The 14,084-nt window shown below is 40.7% G+C and overlaps 1 protein-coding gene across 4 annotated transcripts in view; it reads left to right on the forward strand.

The window, feature by feature from the left end:
* The first annotated feature begins 2,280 nt into the window (after positions 1 to 2,280).
* The window catches only part of foxn3 (forkhead box N3), a 474,715-nt gene continuing 462,911 nt past the window's right edge, over positions 2,281 to 14,084 (forward strand). Inside the window, exons 1-2 of one of the 4 annotated variants that reach the window (XR_006312689.1) lie at positions 2,281 to 2,773; positions 3,481 to 5,693. The gene's annotated coding sequence lies outside the window, so the exon portion shown is untranslated. Of the gene's footprint in view, positions 2,774 to 3,480; positions 5,694 to 14,084 lie in introns of those variants that run through there. The other 3 variants (XM_043696966.1, XM_043696969.1, XM_043696970.1) reach the window with 3 other exon arrangements.

Below are 14,084 nucleotides of genomic sequence, written 5' to 3' on the forward strand. Positions count from 1 at the left end.
ACAGTCTCTCACACGCACACTCACATGCATGCACACACACACTCTCTCTCTCATGCATACATGCAAATATAAGTCTATGGAGTGAATTTGTATTTGTTGAATATTTGCAGATACATTCTATTTTGCTCAAAAAGCACACAATCTGCAGGCAGTCAATCCATGTAATATTTTATAAGTTCCTACTTTGGAAATAGAACCAGTATGACTCAAGATTGGTATACATATAGACTCTAACCTCACACCTTTAATGTACCGTCTCAGCTGAGATGTCACCTGTTTTTATAAAATCTAAGTTATCTTGTGAATGTGACTTGAAAGAAGTTTTGGGATTTACATATTAATATACCGAAAACTGCAACACATTCTAAAAGACAAAGACTTAACAGCAATCTAGGTTTGTTCAATACAGTATATCAAATCAGTTGCATGACACTGTAAAATCTTTTGCGATAAATTCTGTGTCTTATGATCCTGCTCCACAGATACCTGATAAAGAAGCAGTGCTCCGAAAGCTATTGTTTCCAAATGAACCCGTTGGACTATAACCTTGATTTGGAGATACTGGTGTTGGACTGGGATGTACAAAGTTAAAAATCACAGAACACCAGGTTTAATTGGAAGCACTAACTTTCGGAGCGCTGTTCCTTCATCAGGTGGTTGTGAAGTACACAGTTGTAAGACACAGAATTTATAGCTAAAGCTTACAGTGTGATGTAACTGAAATTATACATTGAAAAATACCTTGATTGTTTATTAAGTCTCTCATCTGTTAGAATGACCATTTAGTTTCACTTCTTTCATATGTAAATCACAAAACTTTTTTAAAAAGTTACATTCTCAGGTTAACTGTAACAATTGGTGTCAGTCAGATAAGATGTTGAAGGTGTTAGCCCCCTCTGTTCCCTGTCTGTGCCAATGTAACTCTGCAAGTACAAATTCACCCCACAAACGTATATGTGTATGTGTGTTTTTGTGTGTGTCCCCGTCTGGGGTAGGGGATTGAGAGTGTGAGAGAGTGTGTATATGTGAGTGTAAAGTGTCTAAGTCTGTGAGAGAATCATGTATGTGTGTGGGAGTGTGTATAGTGCACTGGTGGTCACCTGTAGTGTGGCATGAACCCAAGGTGCCGGTTGAGGCCCTCCCTATGGGTACAGAACTTAGCTATCAGCCTCTGCTTGGCCACTTTTCCCTGCTGCCTGTCCTGAAGTCCGGCCTTGGAGGATGGTCACCCGAAGATCTGAGGTCGATTGTCCTGGACCACTGAAGTATTCCTGAAGAAGGGCTCATGCCCGAAACGTCGATTCTCCTGCTCCTTGGATGCTGCCTGACCTGCTGCACTTTTCCAGCAACACATTTTCAGCTCTGATCTCCAGCATCTACAGTCCTCACTTTCTCCACTGAAGTGTTCCCCAACTGGGAGGGAACACTTCTGTCTGCTGATTGTTGTGCGGTGCCCATTCATCCATTGCCTTAGCCTTTGCTCAGTTTCACCAATACACCATGCCTCAGGGCATTCTTGCCTGCAGCATCCTTACTTGCAGAGTTACATTGTACTTTGCTCAAAAACTGCAAGAATGCATGAGAGACTCTGTTAACTCACTTTTTAGATTAGAATCAGTCTAAACATTATGGCACAGACAGGGAACGCAGGGGGCTAACACCTTCAACATCTTAACATCTTATCTGGCTGTCATCAATTGTTACAGTTAACCTGAGAAGGTAACTTTTAAGGAGAAAGTGAGGTCTGCAGATGCTGGAGATCAAAGTTGAAACTTTATTGCTGGAACAGCACAGCAGGTCAGGCAGCATCCAGGGAACAGGAGATTCGACGTTTCGGGCACAGGCCCTTCTTCAGGAATTCTTTAGGCATTCCTGAAGAAGGGCCTGTGCCCGAAACGTCGAATCTCCTGTTCCCTGGATGCTGCCTGACCTGCTGTGCTGTTCCAGCAATAAAGTTTCAACCAAGGTAACTTTTAAAGAAGTTTTGTGATTTACATATGAAAGAAGTGAAACTATCATGGTCATTCTAACACGAGAGACTTAACAAACAATCAAGGTATTTTACATCACACTGTAAACTTTTGCTATAAATTCTCTCTTACAATTGTATACTCCACAACTACCTGATGAAGGAGCGGCGCTCAGAAAGCTAGTGCTTCCAGTTAAACCTGTTGGACTACAACCTGGTGTTGTGTGATTTTTAACTTTGCCCACCCCAGACCATCACCAGCTCCTCCACATCACGTGTGCACCCTACGCAGCCTGGAGCGGCACCTGAGGACGTCATGCGTCATGGCGTAGGGACGCGCCGTGCGTGCGTAAACCAGCGCCAAGATGGCGGCGGGGACCAGCCATTGGTTGCTGTTACGCTATCAGGCGCCATTCCTACCGCCCGAATTCCTCCCGCCGGACCGAAGGGCCTGGAGGCCGCTCTGTGGGCGTCAGCAGGTCGAAAAACACCGACTTTACCTCAGGAATTTATTGGCCGGGCCGAGCTGCGGGGGGTTGGCTGGAGGGGGAGGCATTTCAGCGGCTGTCGTTGTTCGTTCGAGGGGCCCATGGGGACCTGAGGCGGAGGGAGGTAATGCTCGGCCGGATTGTCTCCTTGGCGACGGCCAGGGAGATCGTGGCGTTATTGAGCGATGTTTCCCCCCCTCCATCCCTTTTTTTTAAATAAGCACTTTTTATTCCAGGGGGTGGGGAAAAACCACGAGCGCTGGGGGAAAAAAAATCCCTTGTGTTCGTCAACAGCCATCTTTCCATGACATGAAGTGTAAGTAGACAAAAACCCAACTGTATCTTTATGTATTACATTTCTGCTGCTGCTTCACTCGAGAACATTGTTTCCTATACATTACAACTTATTTCTCTTCCACTTCCCCCTCCCTGACAAAGTGAAATTGCAAACTCGGCAAAAGATTAGGGAGGCTTGAATAGTTTCGCTTGTTTATTTTTGTCCTATTTTAAAAGTCCATCTCGAACTTTTGTGTGTACATCTACATACATATAGATAAATATTATGTATTTATAACGTGGTGTTGTCCTTGAAATACAGTCCAATGTGTCTTTGTCCTCACCGCTTTTATTTATGCTAAATTTTGGTGTTTGGTTGGAACCTGGACTCCTGACATTGCAGCTAAAGTTTGGTTTGAATGCACCAAGTGGGCGAAATTTTGATTTTTTTTAAAGTGTTTGGGGTTGTGATTATCATTGTTCTAACTGAAAGCGACTTGAAATGTTTGTATATTGTATCAAATTTAAATGCAACTCTCCTCTCATTGTCCTACCCAAGTTTTATACTCAACTGTCTTAATAAAGTAAATTTTCTTTTAAGAAAAGGAGCTGTACTTCTACCCTTTCCGGCCAGCCTGCTGCTCAATGAGTGTTTGTTTTTCTCTTTAATGGGTAATTGTGTCCGTCTACACTTGTTTCCCCCTGCTGCGCACATTGGTTCTTTAAGTTGTTTCTTTTTATTTGCAGATTTTGTTTTGGAACATTCGCCCTTTCCCTCTTAAGATGTTGCTGTTTTCATGTAATGTCATTGTATTGCATTGTCATCCTCTGCTATAGGGAGCAGTGTTAGGCAACACCGCAGTGTCCTCAACCTCTGTCCTCTGGTAGGATAATGGTCTTTACCTTGTGATGGTGAAAGCAAATCTCAAATTCTCGTATCAAGGATTTTTCTTGTTTAAATCCCATTTGATAAACATACTGAATTCTCCTGTTAACTTCACTTTTTTTTAGGCTTATCTCAGCGTAAGTGTAACTTGTAGAAATGGGAATGTGTAAATGTCGCGGCCTTTCCCTAAAAGAAGCCTGTTTGGTTTTGGTCATGCCTGAGCTTTGCTCAAATTGGTCGTTTCAGCAGATAGCATTTAATCCAAGGTGACAAGGCAACTGTTTCCAAGGGTAGACAACTCTGGAGAAAGCCAAAGCCATGGACCTGCCACTTGACCTTTTGACAGTTAGGTGGTCGAATGAAAAGATGCACCAGCAATTAACCCAGATTATGAAGTTCGCACACATCTTCGTGATTTACACAGTCCGTTTGAAGCAATGCACAACGGCGTCTTTCAGTCTCGCTGCGCTGCAGATGTTGTCTATAAGTTCAGGACTGCAAAACTGGATGAACTAAGTCGATGCGTTTAATGTCGCTCGTCCATTCGTCGAAAACAACGCTTGTGCTATCTATGAAAGACTGTCGATGCTTCAGCAGTTTCGCACTCTTCCAAAAATAGAATGCAAGGGATTGTGGGCAGGAGTCTTGTGATTTTTTCTCTCTCTGTATAATGTAAACCAGATGCTATGTGCGGAGGAATTGCCACGCAGCTCAAACCGTGTACGATTAAATCACTTACGCCCACTTCGGAGGCACGGGATCTGATTACTGACTACCGACCTTAAATTGGATGTTTGTTTTGAAACAATCAATGAACGGATTTCGGCGGCTGAGTTAAATAGGACAGAAGGACAAAGATGCAAAGGACAAAGTTGATTTTTTTTCTTGTTATGGCATGCTAACAAATACGTTTGCAAAACGAATACTGGAAACAACTTAGTCTAATGTATTCATTTACAATGATATTTGAGGCGTGGTCCTACAAAGTAACTGCCCGATAAGGCGTTTTTTTTTGTTATATATTGCTCCATATATTCAAATGCGTTTTCAACGCAAGGTATTAGACCTTCCTAAAGATACATTGTTATTTAAAAGTGACAATCGTGCGCTTCAAATCAATTACACACAAGGAATTCCAAGTTAACTCATCCTTTTATGTACGGGGACCGCAGTTGGAAGCATTCGGCTATTGGATTGCTGTAATGTTTGAAAATAAACCTTATCTCATTGAAATAATTGTCCATTACACAATCTTTTCGTGTTTATATGTTCTGACATGTATAGACTCATTAACAAAATGGCCTTGAATTGCACTGATTCTTTATTTTAATGAAACGGTTATATTTTTAAAACTTTTGATTTTCATAATTGAAGTTTTAATGTATTTGGGGATCAGCAGAATATGTTACTACAATAATATATTGTATGAATTCTGGTTGCATAGGGAGTGTTACAGATAGAAAAAGTTATATTCAGTGCAAAATTTTTCTATAGATTTTCAACAATTTTCTTAAGGTCTGATCATGTTACCCCATAAAGATAATTGGCTCTGCACTGGTGAAATACTCATTAAGTATTTTAACTTGATCTAATAAATGTGTGTTAAGTACTATTAAGCTCCAAAGACTGACTGCTTCACATGGAGGGATTAGTTATTACCACATACTTATCCTTAATGTAACTTGCTTCATGTGACATAATCCAACCTCTCAAATTTCAAACTGTTTGCATACAAATTGTAATGAAAAGAGGGAATAAAAGAGCGCTGATCTGTGTTAGTTACATGAATTGATACAGTAATGAGGGTGTATGTTCATACTAGTGATTGAACTCTGCTTTGCCAAAAGAGAAATTAATCACTGATATAGCGTAATCCTTTGATTATAGATTAGAAAATGCCTTGATGACTTTCTGCATTTGAACATTAAATGCATGTTTTTATTGTATGTAGCCCAAATAATCAACTGGTTAGACGAAACTGGTATCTTTACATTCTTAAAGATTAAATTATACACCTAGTTTACTATACACTATAGTTAAAATTTATCCAGTAAATAAAGCTCCACTTGCTGAATCTTCAGCTACAAGTTGTAACACTAAATTCATTCTGGTTGACCTTTTCTGGATTTTCTCTATTAAGGAACTAAACTGGACACTATCCTGTATGCAACCACAAGTATTGCATTCATAACTTATTGAATTCTACTAGCAGTTCAACACATGCTGATAAGGCTTGCAACTCTAGTTTACGGCCTTTAAAATTCAGCATCTGTATATGTGACTTTTTTGTTTCAACCCTCGCCTATAAGGAGGTAACCCATACATGATGTACATATGCCTGAAATTGCAGCACTAATCCTTCATTTATCCACAATGATGGATATCTGCAAGATACATAGTGTGTCTACATCAGGTTGTATCCTGTCTGTTGCGTTGCTTTTGAGCCCAGACACTCTGATAAGCCATCATCATACTGGTCATTACATTTTGATCCTTGTTAGTTCCTTATTGTAATTTCATTTTTATGTAATTTCTACTATGGATTACTAGCTATTATATAATTGATTCTTTTTTTAAATTTGCATTTTTGCCCTTGCTACTCTTTTCCCAGTTGAGCTTCTTGTGAAGCAATTGTCATCAAACTCCACAGTCAGATGTGTAATAATCTTGCAAAATCAAACAGTGGATGTTGGAAATCTGAAATAAAAACAAGGTGTTAGCTATGCTGGCATATGTGGAATAATAATTTGTTAGTCAGAACTGCAGAGATGTGTTTATCCACAGCCACCAGTTTTAAATATTAACTTGCATAGAATCAAAGAATGGTTACTATGCATTTTGCTGATCATGCCTATGTCACAGACATTTTGCTTGTGCCATACCTCCGCCCTATCTTGGCAAGACTCTGCAGATAATTAGTTGAAACTTTATTGCTGGAACAGCACAGCAGGTCAGGCAGCATCCAGGGAACAGGAGATTCGACGTTTCGGGCACAGGCCCTTCTTCAGGAATCCTGATTCCTGAAGAAGGGCCTGTGCCCGAAACGTCGAATCTCCTGTTCCGTGGATGCTGCCTGACCTGCTGTGCTGTTCCAGCAATAAAGTTTCAACTTTGATCTCCAGCATCTGCAGACCTCACTTTCTCCTCTGCAGATAATTATCTGATTTTCTTTAAAATGCAATTGAATCTCCCTCTTATAATCTCAGGCAGTGCATTCCAGTTCTTAACCACATGTTGTCTAAACGGGTGTTTTTATGCCCCTTCTGGTTCTCCAATCATATTATTGTGCACTGCTTAATATTTCTACTGTTGGGAACAGTTACTCCCTACCTAGAATAAAACACAGATGCTGGGGATCTGAAACAAAAACAGAAATCACTGGAAAATGCAACAGGTCTGGCAGCACCGATAGGAAGAAAGTAGAGTTAACATTTTGAGATCGGTAACTCCTCTTCAGAACTGTTAGGATTGGCAAAACCTGTATTTATGCATAAGTGTGTATGTGTTTGCATGTGGGCTGGGGCAGTGGGGTGGATGGTGTTGTGTTGAAGGGAATAGCTGAGTGGAAAGATGGAAATAGAATCCACAGAAGAAAGGAGTAGGTAAATAGAGAGAATGCATAGCAGGACAGGACAGAAAAAACGCTAATGGTGAGAAAATGGATTCATTGAGCTGAATGCAGCCCATATAAGATGGTAATGGACCGAGGAGTATGTGAGAATGCATGACTACTAAAATGACCCATGTCAAAACAAGACTGCATGTGTTTAAAAAAAAAACATGGAAGGATGGAATCAGGCTCTAGAGTTATTGAACTCAATGCTGAATTCTAGGGTCCCTAAGCGGAAATGAAATATTCTTCGAGCTTGCGCTGAGGCTTGCTGCTTACCTACTTAATCTGTCCAGACCCCATTGATTGAGCATAGCTGTCAAATTCTCTTCATCTTCCTTTCCAAAGATAACCCAGTTTTGGATGTAAGTTTGCTCGCTGAGCTGGAAGGTTCATTTCCAGATGTTTTGTCACCCTATTAGGTAACATCTTCAGTGGACCTCCAGGAAAAGCACTGCTGATGATTCCTGTTTTTATATGTTTGGGTTTCTTTGAGTTGGTGATGTCATTTCCTGTTTTTCTCAGGGGTTGGTAGATGGGGTCTAACTCGATGTGTTTGTTGATGAGAATTTCGGTTGGATTGCCATGCTTCTAGGAATTTTCGTGCGTGTCTCTGTTTTGCTTGCCTTAGGATGGGTGTATTGACCCAGTCGAAGTGGTGTCCTTCCTCATTCGTATGTAAGGATACTAGTGAGAGAGGGTCATGTCGTTTTGTGGCTAGTTGATGTTCGTGTATCCTGGTGGCTAGTCTTCTGCCTGTTTGTCCAATGTAGTGTTTGTTACAATCCTTGCACAGTAGTTTGTAAATGACATTAGCTTTGCTTGTTGTCTGTATAGGGTCTTTCAAGTTCATTATCTGGTGTTTTAGTGTGTTGGTGGGCTTCTGGGCTACCATGATGCCAAGGGGTCTGAGTCGTCTGGCAGTCATTTCTGAGATGTCTTTGATGTAGGGCAGAGTGGCTAGGATTTCTGGACATGTTTTGTCTGCTTGTTTGGGTTTGTTGCTGAGAAATTGGCAGACTTTGTTCATAGGGTACCCATTCTTTTTGAATACACGGTATAGGTGATTTTTCTCTGCTTTGCGAAGTTCCTCTGTGCCGCAGTGTGTGTGTTGGCTCGTTGAAATAATGTTCTGATGCAGCTTCGTTTATGGATGTTGGGATGTTGCTTCTGTAGTTCAGTATTTGGTCCGTATGTGGCATTTTCCTGTAGACACTAGTTTGAAGTTCTCCATTGGCTGTTTGCTCTACTGTGACATCTAGGACTGGCAGTTTGTTGTTTTCCTCCGCTTTAGCGAATTTTATGCCAGTAAGGGTATTATTGATGGTCTTGAAGGTTTCCTCTAATTTGTTTCGTTTAGTGATGACAAAGGTCATCACCCACCAACACACTAAAACAGCAGCTAATGAACTTGAAAGACCCTGTACAAAGAACAAGCAAAACTAATATCATTTACAAAATACCATGCAAGAACTGTAACAAACACTACATTGGGCCACCAGGATACATGAACATCAACTAGCCACAAAAAGACATGACCCACTCTCACTAGTATCTTTACATACAGATGAGGAAGGACACCACTTTGACTGGGCCAACACATCCATCCTTGGACAAGTCAAACAGAGACACGCACGAGAATTCCTAGAAGCATGGCATTCCAACCGGAACACACTCAACAAACTTAGAGTTAGACCCCATCTACAGCACCCTGAGAAAAAGAACAGGAAATGACATCACCAATCCAAAGAAACCCAAACATTTGAATAGAAAGCAGGAATCATCAGCAGTGCGTTGCCCAGAGGCCCGCTGAAGATGTTACCTAGCAGGGTAATGAAATGTCTGGAAATGAACCTACTAGCTCAGTGAGCAAACCTACTTCCAGAACTTCAACCTGAGCTACAAATCTTCTCAAAATTCGCTATAAACCCAGTTTCTCCAATTTAATCCTTACATCAAGTTTCTAATGTCTAGAACTGCTCTAGTAAATCTTTTCTGCATTTTTATTAATACCTTCACATTATATGGGTTGCATTCAGCTCAGTTAACCCATTTTGTGGCTGTGTGGTCCCCAGAATTACACACATTTCCAGTTGTGCACATCAAGGGGGAGACGATGGCCTAATGTTATTGCTGCATTGTTAATCCAGCGACTCTGGATTATGTTCTGGGCACCCAGGTCCAAATTCAGCCACGGCAGGTGGTAGATTAAATTCAATGAGAAAATAACCTGGATTTATGAGTGTAATGATGACCAAGAATCCATTGTCAATTGTTGAAAATATCCCATCTGGTTCATTAATTTCCTTTAGGGAAGGAAGCTGCTAACATTACCACATCTGGCCTACATGTGACTCCAGACTCAAAGCAGTGCAGTTCACTTTTAACCGCACTCAACGATGGGTAATAAACGCTGGCCTAGCCAGCAACTCCCTCATCTTGTGAATGAATAAAGAAAAAAGTTGTTGCAGTTGAGGTCAAACCAGAGATTTAAGGTTAATTGTGACTTCCATGCTTTTATACACTGCATTGAGTGTGTGGTGCTGGCAAAGCACAGCAGGTCAGGCAGCATCTGAGGAGCTGGAGAATTGAAAGTTCGGGCATGAGCCCTTCATCAGGAGTGGGTTTTCCCTGATGAAATGTCTATTCTCCTGCTCCTTGGAAGCTGCCTGACCTGCTGTGCCTTTCCAGCACCACACTCTCAACTCTGATCTCCAGCACCAGCAGTCCTCACTTTCTCCTTTTTATACACTCTGCCTCTATTTATAAAGCACAAGATTCAGTATACTCATTAGCTCTATTCTTGACCACTTATGTCATCAATGGTTTGAGCACACATGCCCCAGATGTCTGTAAATTTGTATTCACTTTACACTTTTCTCAGTGTATCACTTAATGCTTTGCAATGTTTCATGAGCCATATGTCTGTCCCCTCTAATAGTCTGTATGTTTGAGTGATGAGCTGACAAAGTGCAATTACAGCAGGCTTGTGCAATTACAGCAGGTAAAAGGCATCGGAATAGTTAGATGAATAGAAAGGGTTTAGAGGGATATGGGCCAAGTACTGGCAAATGGGACTAGATTAATTTAGGCTATCTGATTGGCATGGACAGGTTGGACCGAAGGGGCTGTTTCCATGCCGTACATCTCTGATGCAAACTTTTAACTGAATGAAGACATTAAAAATTGACCTATAGTGGATTTCAAGACAAGGGGGTACATTTTAACAGTGAGAGGAGAGAGATTTGGAAAATAAGCAAGAGGGTGGTTTGTGTGTGGAATGAACTTCCTGAGACAGTGGTGGATGTGGGCACAACTGTAAAGTTTAAAAGGCATTTAAACTTTGGTTTGAATACAAATTTACATGAATAGGAAAGGTTTGGAGGATCATGGGCTAGGAATAGGCAGGTGGGACTAGTTTAGTTTGGGATTGTTTGGCATGGACTAGTTGTGCTGAAGGGTCTGTTTCCATGCTGTATGATTCCATGACAAAAGAACTGAACAGAAACTGTTGTGTAAGGATTGGTGCTAATTTACCTTGGGCAATATGATGTGGAGGTGTTAGTGTTAGACTGGGATGCACAAAGTTAAAAATCTCACAATAGGTAACGAGCAGCGCTTTGAAAGCTTGTACTTTTCAAATAAACCTGTTGGACTGTAACCTGGTGTTGTGATTTTAACTTTACCTTGGGAAAAGTAGTTTTGCTTGAAATATCCAGGCTGCATAATAATTAGCTAATAGAACTGCATTTCTAGAAAATGATACTAAGACAAAGTTCTGGATTTTCAGAGACTGAAGTTTTAAGTAAAAATTTCATAGACGTACACCAAAAACAATTTATATATGTTGTCAAGTTCTAATGAAATATTAACTGGGGCAATACTGAGCAATTTTAAAAGAAAAGAATGGTGAAGAAGGGAAGAAAGGGTACATACAATATCTGACAAATACAAAGTACTGTAACAGACTCTGTTGAAAACATTACAAGTTCTGTAAAGTGTATAATTGAGTCTCGACATTCTGCAATGGAAGTTCGATAATCTTCATCTAACAGTAGTTTAATTGGAATATTCATCTGAACTCAAGAATTTGAATATAAGTTGGTGAGAATATTGTTTTGCGGTCTTTTATTGGAAACTAATTTTGGGTTTTTCGGGCAACCACACAATGTTGGTTATTGAGGGGAGGAGAAGTGGGTTGTCTTATTCATTTTGGATTATGTTCATTCTGAAAGCACTAGTTTTCTAATGGTCAGTACACAACCTATTTTGTTTATCTTTCTGAAACTGAATCTCAGATTTTATAGGTTATTGCAATAGGGATGGAATTTGTTTTAAAACAAATAATTGCAGATGCTAGAGATCTGAAATAAACAACAACCACTGGATAAATTCAGCAGATCCAGCAGCATCTGTGAAGAGAAAATCAGTTAAGATATGGAATGCTTCCCAAATTTGTTATCATTAGCTGATCTTGGACCCTGCACATTGTGTTGCTTTTTTTTTGTACAATATTTGACATGAAAGCATGCTTTCAAACTTGGAAATAGTACTGAAAAGTAGTCTCTCCTCATTCCCTGCATTGTAGCTTTTTTTTTTAAGTTTGACCTATTTTCCAAAGAGCAGTCCATAACTTGTAGTTAGGAAAATACATTCAGATTTTATAACATTGCAGTATATTATTGTATTATGCAAACTGCACTGTAGAAAATTACATTTCATAAGTTGAAATTAATGCTGAGTTTAGAAATCAAGGCATCTTTACATTTTGAACAAATAATACCTATCTTCAATGTATAAAAGCCAAATATGGTGGCTACTGGAAATCTGAGCAGATACAATGCTGGAGAACCTGAACAGATCTGACTATCTGTGGAGAGAAAAATAGAGTTAACATTTTGAGTATGGTTTTTTTCAGTTCCAAATGCTGCCAGATATGCAGAGTTCCTTTACCATTAGCTATGCTTATTTGTTTCAATCTTTGAGGAACTGTCAGTTTTAGAGTCATACAGCATGGAAACACATCCTTCAGTCCAACTAGTCCACACTGACCATGTTCCCAAACTAAACTAGTCCCATCAGCCTGGGTTTGGCCCATATCACTCCAAACCTTTCCTATCCATGTATTTATTCGAATGTCTTTTAAACATTATAACTTTACCAGCATCCATCAGTTCCTTGTGCAATTAATTGCACACACACCACTCTTTGCATTAAAGTTGCCCGAAGTAGTTTTAAAACAGCAACTAATGAACTTGAAAGACCTTATGCAGGCAACAAGCAAAACTAATGTCATTTACAAAATACCTTGCAAGAACTGTAACAAACATTACATTGGACAAACAGGCAGGAAACTAGCCACAAAATGACATGACCCCCTCTTGCTAGTATCCTTACATACAAATGAGGATAACTTTGGGACAACACATCCATCCTAGGACAAGCCAAACAGAGACGTGCACAAGAATACCTAGATGAATGACATTCCAACTGGAACTCTATCAACAAACACATTGATTCGGGTCCCATTTACCAGTCCCTGAAAAAAAGAACAGGAAATGACCTCACCATAGGAAATGACCACCAACCCTAGGGAACTCTCAATAGAAAGTGGGCTACACCACCAGTGCTTCATTCAGAGGTTCACTGAAGATGTTACCTAGTATGGTGATGGAATGTGAATTGGCCATACTAAATTGCTAATTGCCATACTAAATTCAGGTGAATTGGCCATGCTAAATTGCCCGTAGTGTTAGGTAAGGGGTAAATGTAGGGGTATGGGTGGGTTTCGCTTCGGCGGGTCGGTGTGGACTTGTTGGGCCGAAGGGCCTGTTTCCACACTGTAATCTAATCTAATCTAAATGCCCCTCGTTTTATAAACCTCTATAAGGTCACCCCTCAGCCTCTGACACTCCGGGGAAAACAGCCCCAGCCTATTTAACCTCTTCCTAAAGCTCAAAACCTCCAACCCTGGCAAATCTTATAAATCTCTTCTGAGTTCTTTCAAGTTTCACAACATCCCTTCTATAGCAGAGAGACCAGAATTGCAGGCAATATTCCATAAGTGGCCTAAACAATGTCCTGTACAGCCACATGACCTCCCAACTCCTATATTCCATACACTGACCAAAAAAGGCATGCATACCAAATGCCGCCATCACTATCTTATCTAGGTCGGTGTGGACTTGTTGGGCCGAAGGGCCTGTTTCCATACTGTAGGGAATCTAATCTAATGGGATTCCACTCTAGATTTAGGGAGTCACGGTGGCTCAGTGGTTAGCACTACTGCCTCAGTGCCAGGGACCCGGGTTCAATTCCTACCTTGGGTAACTGTGGCTTTTGCACATTCTCCCAGTGTCTGCATGGGCTTCCTCCAGGTGCTCTGGTTTCCTCCCACAGTCCAAAGATGTGCAGGTTAAGTGAATTGGCCATGCTAAATTGCCCATAGTGTTAGGTGAAGAGGTAAATGTAGGGGAATGGGTCTGGGTGGGTTGCTCTTCGGAGGGTCGGTGTGGACTTGTTGGGCCGAAGGGCCTGTTTTCACATTTAGTAATCTAGTAGCTGTGACCCCACTTTCAAGAAACTATGAACCTGCACTCCAAGGTCTCCTTGTTCAGTAACACTTGTAGGACCTTACCATTAAGTATATAATTCCTCCCCATATTTACTTTTCCAAAATGCAGCACCTCACATTTGTCTAAATTAAACTCCATCTCCCACTCCTTGGCCTGCTGGCCCATCTAATCAAGATCCCGTTGTACTGAGGTAATCTTCGCTAACTGCGGCACCTCCAATATTGATGTAATCTGCAAATGTACCTCCTTTGTTCACATCTAAATCATTTGTATAAATGAC

Source organism: Chiloscyllium plagiosum, chromosome 10, assembly GCF_004010195.1.
Source record: "Chiloscyllium plagiosum isolate BGI_BamShark_2017 chromosome 10, ASM401019v2, whole genome shotgun sequence".
NCBI lineage: Eukaryota > Metazoa > Chordata > Chondrichthyes > Orectolobiformes > Hemiscylliidae > Chiloscyllium > Chiloscyllium plagiosum.